This window comes from Gossypium arboreum, chromosome 6, assembly GCF_025698485.1.
Source record: "Gossypium arboreum isolate Shixiya-1 chromosome 6, ASM2569848v2, whole genome shotgun sequence".
NCBI classification, from domain to species: domain Eukaryota; kingdom Viridiplantae; phylum Streptophyta; class Magnoliopsida; order Malvales; family Malvaceae; genus Gossypium; species Gossypium arboreum.
Window position 1 is genome coordinate 13,077,580 of NC_069075.1, and position 10,210 is coordinate 13,087,789.

The window sequence follows — 10,210 nt, forward strand, 5'->3', positions numbered from 1 at the left end:
TTGAAATCACTTACTATGGAGCTTGAAAATTGAAGAAATCCTAGCTATGGAGAGAGGGAGAATTCGGCAGCAACTAAGGAGGATGATGATCAACTTTGTGTTATTTTTCCCATTTTATTTCATTTAATATCCAAATGACCAAAATGCCCCTCCTTACTAAACTTTCAAAAATTCCTTCCATGTCCTAATTTTGTCCATGAACTTAAAATTGGTCAAATTGCTATTTAAGACCTCCTAATTAATATTCCAAAACAATTTCATACTAAAAACTTCCGGGATGCAAATTTTGCAACTTATTCGATTTAGTCCCTACTTTCAATTTAAGCACTTTAGGCATAGAATTTCATCACGTAATTATCACACAATCATGCAATCATATCATAAACCCCAAAATAATTATAAAACAATTATTTCTATCTCGGATTTGTGGTCACGAAACCACTATTCCGATTAGGCCCTAATTCGGGTTGTCACAAAATCCTTTTATTTTTTAGGCTAGATAATAAAAAGAAAGTTAATACTAGTACTTTTAGTTCCTTTGGGTTTGATAATCCAGTCTTGCTAAAGCTATACTACTATTCGATAGGTACACTTATCTTCATCGTGATAATAGTTAGTTTCAAGAACGATTCATTATAAATATTTAAAACCTATCACGAATATCATGTATCAATTTTTTGGCGCCGTTGCCGGGGAACTAAGATATTAGGAACACTCTATTTTTATTACTTTAGCCATTTACTTTTACTGCAATTTAAATTTTATTCTAACTTTTATTACTAATTCTTCTTTTTCCCTTTTTCTGGCAGGTTCTTATAGTTTATGACTAGAAGAAACCCCTCAAGACCATTACTTTTTGACAGTGAGATCGATCGCACAGTTCGCAGAAACCAAAGAGAAATAAGGTGAAGCTTAAGATACAAAGAGAATGAGCAAAAGAACGATATTCAAACCACAACCGAGGAGATGGCTGAAAACCAAAGAAAATCTGCTACCTCCTGCAATTGCAATTAATCAAAATCCTGCTCCGCGCACTATGTATGATTATGCTAAACCTAATTTAATAGGAACTGAGTCAAGTATAGCTAGACCTGCTATTGCTGCAAATAATTTTGAACTGAAACCTAACACAATTCAAATGATACAAGAGTTTATTCAATTTGATGGTTTGCAGGATGAAGATCCCAACGCTCACTTGGCAAATTTCCTAGAATTTTGCGATACCTTTAAAATTAATGGCGTTTCTGATGACGCCATTCACCTTCGGTTGTTTCCCTTTTCGTTAAGGAATAAGGTTAAACAATGGTTGAACTCGTTACCACGAGGTTCAATCACTACTTGGGAACAAATGACCGAAAAATTTTTATTAAAATATTTTCCACCGGCTAAAACAGCCAAATTACGTAATGATATCTCTTCTTTTGTGCAGATGGATTTAAAAACACTCTACGATGCATGGGAAAGATACAAGGACCTTTTAAGAACGTGCCCTCACCATGGGTTACCGTTTTGGCTACAAGTTCAAACGTTCCATAATGGCCTGAATCCTTCGACTCGGCAAATGATTGATACAGCCGCTAGAGTAACTATCAATAATAAGACACCTGAGGCGGCTTACGAATTTATTGAGGAGATGTCACTGAATAACTATCAGTGGCAAGTTATGAGAACAAAGTTGATGAAAGTAGCCGGTGTTTTTAACCTCGACGCGGTTACTATGCTATCTAACCAAGTAGAACTCTTAAATAAAAAGATTGACGGTTTGTGTGGTTCTACTCAGGTACATCCAGTGATGAGGTCCGATTCGAATGGAGGAGGAGCATGCACAGAATATCAACCCTTCAACCCTAGCATCAAGAAGGAACAAGTCCAATATATGGGTAACAATAACTCTAGATCCCAAAATAACCCATATAGTAACACTTATAATGCAGGTTGGAGGAACCATCCCAATTTCTTGTAGGGCGGTTAAGGAATTCAAAGGCCACAACATCCTCCAGGCTACCAACAACCACCCTACCAATAGGAAAAGAAGCCGAACCTTGAAGAGATGCTCCCAAAGTTTATATCAGTGTCAGAAACTCATTTTCAGAATACCGAAACAACACTTTAGAATCAACAAGCATCGATCCAAGGGCTCGAAACTCAGATTGGATAGCTTGCCAAGTTGATTTCTGAATGACCACAAGGTAGCTTGCCAAGTAACACAGAATCTAACCCAAGGGAGCAACTCAACGCGATTACTAGTCAAGATAAGGAAGGGTTAGACACACCTGAACCAGAACCAAGGCAAGAAACTGAGATAAGCAAAGGTAAAGGTGAGGTAGACCACAATGAGCAGAAATCGGTAAGTACAGAATACAAACCTCGTGTGCCATACCCTAATGCGACAAGGAAAGACCGCTCAGATGAACAATTTGGTAAATTCTTTAAACTCTTAAAAAAATTACATATTAACTTACCGTTTATTGAAGCTCTATCGCAGATGCCAAATGCAATGGAATTTTTAAAGGAGCTTTTAACAAATAAGCGGAAGTTGGACGAGGCTTCACATGTGAAGCTAAATGTAGTTTGCTCAGCTATTCTACAGAATAAACTACCCAACAAATTGAAAGATCTATGGAGTTTTACAATTCCTTACTTAATTGGTAGTTTAGATGTTAATAATGCATTAGCTGATTTAGGGGCTAGTATTAACTTCATGCCCTAGGTCTTGGGAAACCCAAACAAACTAGGATGAGCCTTCAATTAGCAGATAAAACTATAAGATTTCCTAGGGGTATTATTGAAGATGTGATAGTTAAAATCGATAAATTTATATTTCATGTTGACTTTGTTGTTCTAGACATAGAGGAGGATAGCAACACTCCTTTGATTTTAAGAAGGTCCTTTTTAGCAACTGCTAGAATGATTATTGATGTTGGCACAAGTGAGCTCACACTTCGTGTGGGAGACGAAACAATCACCCTTCAAGCTCGCAATTCCGACAACACATCGAAAATTGAAGGTGATTGTCTAAGCCATTCTACTAAAACTGAAAATATGGTGCAACCTACTTTGCAGGAAATGAGTTTGAAGGAAGAACATGAGCCATTTTCAAGCAATAGTAGAGGACCTACTCATGAAGAACGAAGGCTACAAATCAAGGAGGTAGATGAATGGCAGACACATAAAACGAGAACACACGATAAACCAAAACTACGCCAAAACAAGCTCAATACATTTCCAAATCAACTTAAGGTTGGAGATAAAGTTTTATTAGATACCACAGATCATCACATTATGGTACTTAGCATTTTCCCATTCGGTACAGTCGAGGTAAGTCATCTCAAGTTCGGCACTTTTAAGGTAAACAATACTCACCTAAAACCTTATTTTAATGAGATTCACAGTAGGAATGAGGAGTATAAACATCTTGAACCACCATAAACATTCAATGGAGAGGTAAGTCGAGCTTAGACTATAAATAAACACTTTTCGGGAGGCAACCCGAGTACTAACTGTATTAAATTCTTTAAATTTTAGTACCTAACTTACTAACAGAGCTCTTGAATACAGGTTTACCACACAGACATGCCCAAGCACACGGGCGTGTTTAGGACCCTGTGGAAACAGGGCAAAGATTTTCCTCAACACAGGCTACGATAAATTGCCACGGCCATGCGACATGGCCGTGGGCGAACCTGCCAAAACAACATGGGTGTGTGACACACTATTGCCTTGAAACCGTGGCCAAACCTGTCAAATTAACACGGCTATGCTACACGCCCGTGCCAAGAAACCGTGGGCGAACCTGCCAAAACAACATAGGCGTGGACCTTCATACACGGACGTGGAAGAAGCGAACAAAGACAAACATGGCCGTGCGACACAGTCGTGTGCACCAACACGCCAAAGGTACACGGGCGTGGGGAAATTGTCAGACACACCGAAATTCAGAAAAACGAGAAACACACTATCTGAAATTGGGGAACATGGGCGTGTTCCTTGGCCGTGTGTTCCAAAATCTATAAATACCCTTCACTATTCATCATCTCCCTCACCCAAAATCCCTAACCCTAGCCGCTGCAAATTCACACGGCCTCCTGCCACACCCGTGCGCCGCCTTCAACCATATTTTTTACGCCTAAGCTTCGTCCTCTTGCTTTTGTTTACTCTTTTATCTCAATATTCTTCAATTATTTTGCTTCTTTCATGATTTTTATGCTTCATTTGACTATTTTACGTGCACATTCACAGTTAGAATAGTAGATAAATGTATGTTTTTAAGTTTTGTTTTGGTAATTTTTTTTATTTTCTTAGTCAGATTCATTCATTGTTATTGTTTCTATGGGTTTCATGCTATTAACCCCACACAAATTCATTCTTTAGATATCTCTATTACTTATGCTCATAGGGTTATTTGGCACATTTACTTTGGCTGTTATAGTATAGGTTGATATGTAAGCCCCATGGAAAGTATTCACATTCTACTTTAATTTCCATTACAGGTACATTATGTCTACTTCACGTGGCAAGAAAATTGCTGTCCCCGCTTCGAAAAAAACAGAACGGGGCGTCATCCTTAGGACCTACCGCAGAAATTCGCCACCCATTCCTCCAATTTCCACCAAGCAATCAAGAGGAACTATTTCAAATTCTACGGGCCCGACCCTTGGAACTGGGCCACTGTATAGACTAGACCGCGCTAGAATAAGTCCAACTTGCTGATGCAATTCGGGCCCTCCTCACCACCGATCCTTAGGGACTTTTCTTCGAGATTATCGAGCCGACGTATCTCGAGTTCATGATAGAATTCTGCTTACATTTCATCTTCAGACCATGATGACCCGTTTTGATGATCCGGGAACGGTCCAATTTTGCCTCAGCGGTCTAGTTCGCCAATTGAACGTCCCAGAGTTCAGAACCGTACTAGGCCTTTAAACTGAGGAGTTCATGGAGGAGAATGAACTCCACGCTCTCAATCGCCACATCCATCACTCTCCTTCACGGTGTTGGAACGTCCTCACCCCCGGCGCTGCCTCCTACAATCCTAGCCGCTCCAAGGCATCGGCTCTCCCTCCATCTCTAAGGTACTTACACGCCATTTTGGCTCACACGTTAATAGAAAGGCGAGAGAGCACTGGCATCGTCAACACTCATGATGCCTACTTTCTATGGTGTATGTCACATGGGCACGTCATAGACCTTACTTATTTCATTGTCCGCGCTATTCAACATCAGACGGAGCGGCATAGAAAGGGGGTCATCTTCATTGGGCCTTATGTGATGCAGTTGGCTCAGCACTTTGGGCTTCTCAACATAGAGCCCAATTATCCTTCCTCACTCTCATGGGTCAGATGTCCCCACAGGGCATCTCGAGCATGCTTAGTATGAGGATGATCGAGAAGCACCGAGGAACCCACCCTCCTCAGTATCGCCTCATCCAATCCACCGAAGAGGAGGATCCCGAGGACATTACTGATGATGTCCCTCCACGTCATGAGGACCTACCGTCTCAGCCACCTGGTCCCTCTCGTCCAGTTCATGCGGCGGCTTCATACGCTGACATCTCTGAGCGCCTAACTCGATTCAAGCAGTAGTGTTTTCAGCGCTTCAATCACATTGATGCTACACTACACCAGATTTGTCAGCACTTCCACATCTCATCGCCACCCCCACCTCGCGAACCATCTAGCAATGAAGATGTTTAAAAACTTTTATTTATTATTTTATGTTTTTACTTTTATTTTATTTTAAGACTACTTTTTATTTTTCTTTCACCTTATTTTTATTAAGTTTTATGATTATTATCTTACAATTTTTAATTTCGGCTAATTCATTATGAGTACTTAATCTTCCTTATATGTTTTCTAAAAGAGTTCCTGATTCTATCACAGTTATAAAAAGCTCCAAAGTTTACTATTACTCAGGAACTCGAAACTCCACTAGTAAAGGTTCTCCACGACTGCCATGTCCTGCTCGACCACGACCATGCCAACTTGAGATATAATATTCTTTTTACGTAGCATTTGTGGAACCCAACCTCTACCACCACCGGAGTATCCTCATCCACTCTCACGCGGATTATTCTCTAAAACACCAATTCAAGGAATTTATTCATCATTTAGGAAGTTTCACTTCTCTCCCTATCTTATGATTATATATCTATCTTTTTCAAATATCTATCTTTGTACATTTAGGGCAATGTACATCTTAAGTGTGGGGGGTCTTTTATATCAGAAAAATCTTTGAATTTTGTTTTATTCTCATGCGATCTTCTCATACCATTATTAGAATGAATTTCAATTAGTCTATAATGTTTATTAATATATCTTGAATTAAAACATAGGCATTTATGCATTGATTCTTTAAACTTTAAGATATTAGGGAATCAAACATGATAAGTTGATTTTTGAAGAATTAAAAACTTTTAGGTTGTTCCCCCATGGTTAAGTATTACTTTAAGTTGGAATTCACAAGTTTAAACATCAAAAAGCCATAATTTTTGTGAGATCTTGAGCCTTTAGAGTATCTATCATTTCTTTCATGCTCACTTTCATTATGAGTGCATCAGTATTGAATTGTTATTCTAGAACTTGTTTGAGTATGCATGTCAAGACCACACCATTTGATTTGATATGTCAAAATGAGAAAGGCACTTAGGTTTAACCCACTCACTCCATAAAAGCCTACCTTCACAAATTAACCCTTAGTGAACCCCCTTGAGCCTAACAACCCATTCATTGATTTACCCTCAATATTAACCCATAACTCATTATTGTTGAAATCCCCTAAATTAATTTGATCCCTATTTTTGTTGAGATTTGAGTTGGAATAGTTGCTTAGCTATGTTTTATTATATTTTGTAATTTGACTTGTTCTTAAAAAAATAATAATAATACATGTATACATATTAGTAGTAGTGATCTTCTGAGCTAAAGAAGTTAAATTCCATATTCTGAGAAAAAGCTCTGTTGTACGCAATTAATGACTAGTCATTTTTCTAGTTAGATAATTTTTCAATTCAATCTCGATTCTAACCCTTTCTTTCAGTTTGTGACCACACCCTCTAACCAAAGCCACGTTACAACCCTCTAAAGACCTTTTGATTGATGTTTCATATCAATTTATAGTGGTGGGGATTTGATTTTCATGCAAGCTTATGGTAATGACTTTTCATTATTGACTATTGAGTGCTTCATTTATTGTCCTTAAACACCTCAAGTGATTTGAGTGAATCTTTAGTGAGGATGTGAAACTCTGTGATATTTTAAATCAAAGGTAATTACTTAGATGAGGGGAGACACCTATGATTTCATGATAAAATACTCAACTTGGAATGTTTGAAACTTTGATGTTCTTTCGGTTGAATTTTCAATGTATGATTACCTATAGATTATTTTGAGATATTATCGATAGAAATTATAAGTTGAGAAGAATTTATTTTGATTATGAGTTGAGGATTTTGCTTGAAGACAAGAAAATGCTTAAGTGTGGGGGTATTTGATAAACCGTAATTTATACATATTTCTATCCCATGCTTAGCACATTTTATGGATGATTTTTCCTTAGATTTGGTGAATTTGATTCTCCTAATGCCTTAATTTCATGTTTTATACTTAGGTGAGCATAGGAGAGTGAAAAAAATGAGAAACGGGCCAAAAATGGAGAAAATGGGCCAACGTACGAAATCAACACGACCTGGACGTCCTCACACGGGCAGACCACACGGCCGTGTCAATTTGGTAGAATCGAAGCACGACTCACACGGGTAGATCACACGTCCGTACCCATTTAACAGCCTTGACCACGGCCTTAAGCAATCGCACACGGGCGTGTCCCTGTCGAGCCCAAATTGAGTCCAATTCAGAAAAGGCCAATTTTGAGGGTTCTTAGGCATTCACAAGCCTATAAATGCACCCTAGAGGAGGAGGAAAAGGGGGACACAGAGGAGAAAGCATGGAACTGCTCAAGGAAATCCAATTGATCCATCTCAGAAGCCGGATTCATCATCAAGACTGAAGATCTCCCCTCAATTTCCCTTCAAGAGTTTTGGGTTTTTCTTTATGTTTTGTATTCATTATTCTTCTGATATGTTTACCTTTTTAGTTATGAGTTAAAACCTCTAAATACCTAAGGGGAATGAAACCTAAGACGGATCTTGTTATTATTATCTAAATTATATGATAAATATTTGACTTGTTCTTAATTATGTGTTCTTAATTCTTGTCTTGATATTCCAGGATATTGATTCAAGTTAAGCTCTTATTCAGAGGAGGAATAGACCCTGTCTAAGAGTACATTTGTCATAATTAAGTGGAGTTGATTGCGCGTCTAGAGATAGGGTGAAAAGATTTTGCCGAATTAGGGTGAAACCTAATAAGGGGATGTATAGATCGAGTTAATGCAACCCTAGGGAGTTAATTAGAAAGAGATTTCAATTATTCAACCTAGGGTTAGACGCTGTTAGTCTAGAGAGGGATAATAATATAACTTAGGGATTTCTACGGATCAAGTCAAATGAATAAATCGTTTGATTCAGAGTCAAATAACAAGTGAAGTCTAGGTGGATTTTTCCTTAGGTATTGTCTTAATCAATCGAGTTTTCCAAAAAGTATTTTCCCTAAATTTCTTTTCTGTAATTTCTTAGTTTAATTAATTAGTTATATAAACAAAACCCTTTTATTTTTTAGGCTAGATAATAAAAAGAAAGTTAATACTAGTACTTTTAGTTCCTTTGGGTTTGATAACCCGGTCTTGCTAAAGATATACTACTGTTCGATAGGTACACTTGCCTTCATCGTGATAATAGTTAGTTTCAAGAACGATTCATTATAAATATTTAAAACCTGTCACGAATATCACGTATCAGGAAACAACTGAAGGCAAACGGCATCATCAGAAACGCCATTGATTTTAAAAGTGTCGCAAAACTCCAGAAAATTTGCCAAGTGATTGTTTGGATCCTCATCCTGCAAACCATCAAACTGAATAACTTGTTGTATCATTTGAATTGTGTTAGGTTTCAGTTCAAAATTATTTGCAGCAATAGCAGGTCTAACTATACTTGACTCAGTTCTTGTTAAATTAGGTTTAGCATAATCATACATAGTGCGTAGAGCAGGATTCTGATTTACTGGATCAGCAGTAATCGCAGGAGGTAGCGGATTTTCCTGATTTTCAGCCATCTCCTCGATTATAGTGTGAATGTCGTACTCTTGCTCTTCCTCTGTGTATCTTAGGCTTCGCCTTATTTCTCTTCGGTTTCTGCGAGCTGTGTGATCGATCTCACTATCAAAAAGTAATGGTCTCGACGGGTTTCTTCTAGTCATACACTATAAAATCCTGCCAGAAGCGAATAAACAAAAAATTAGAAAAGAAAATAAAAATTTAAACTGTAATAAAAGTAAAATGGCTAAAGTAATAAAAATCAAGTGTTCCTAATATCTTAGTTCCCCGAAAACGGTGCCAAAAACTTGATCGTGTGATGTGATACTGCAATAAGTTTTATAATTTTTATAATGGATCGCTCCTTGAAAACCAACTAACTATCACGACGAAGGCAAGTGTACCTATCAAACAGTTGTATAGCTTTAGTAAGACCGAATTGTCGAACCCAAAGGAACTAAAAGTACTAGTATTAAATTTCTTTTTATTATCTAGCCTAAAAATTAAAGGTTTTGTTTATCTAAACTAATTAACTAAACTAAGAACGCACAGAAAGAAAATTTAAAAAAAAAACTTTTGAGAAAACTGATTGATTAAGACAATACCCAAGGAAAAATCCACCTAGGCTTCACTTGTTATTTGACTCTGAATCAGATGATTTATTCATTTGACTTAATCCGTAGAAATTTCTAATTTATATTATTATCTCTCTCGAGACTAACAACGGCTAACCCTAGGTTGATTAATTGAAATCTCTTTCTAATTAACTCCCTAGTGTTGCATTAACTCGATCTATGGATTCCCTTATTAGGTTTCACCCTAATTCGGCAAAAATCTTGTCACCCTATCTCTAGGCGTGCAATCAAATCTACTCAATTATGCTAGATCTACTCTTAGACAAGGACTTTTGCTCCTCTGAATAAGCACATCAATACTTGAATCAATATCCTCGAATATTAAAGCAAGAATTAAGAACACATAATTAAGAACAAGTCAAATATTTATCATAAAATTCAGAACATATCTTAAGTTTCATTCCTCTTAGGTATTTAGGGGATTT

The 10,210-nt window shown here is 37.4% G+C and overlaps 1 non-coding gene across 1 annotated transcript; it reads right to left on the reverse strand.

Moving 5' to 3' along the window:
* Positions 1-1,396: 1,396 nt before the first annotated feature.
* Positions 1,397-1,503, reverse strand: LOC128294387 (small nucleolar RNA R71). The gene has a single exon (XR_008284699.1). It is a non-coding gene; the product is annotated as a small nucleolar RNA R71 (small nucleolar RNA).
* Between the last annotated feature and the right edge of the window lie 8,707 nt (positions 1,504-10,210).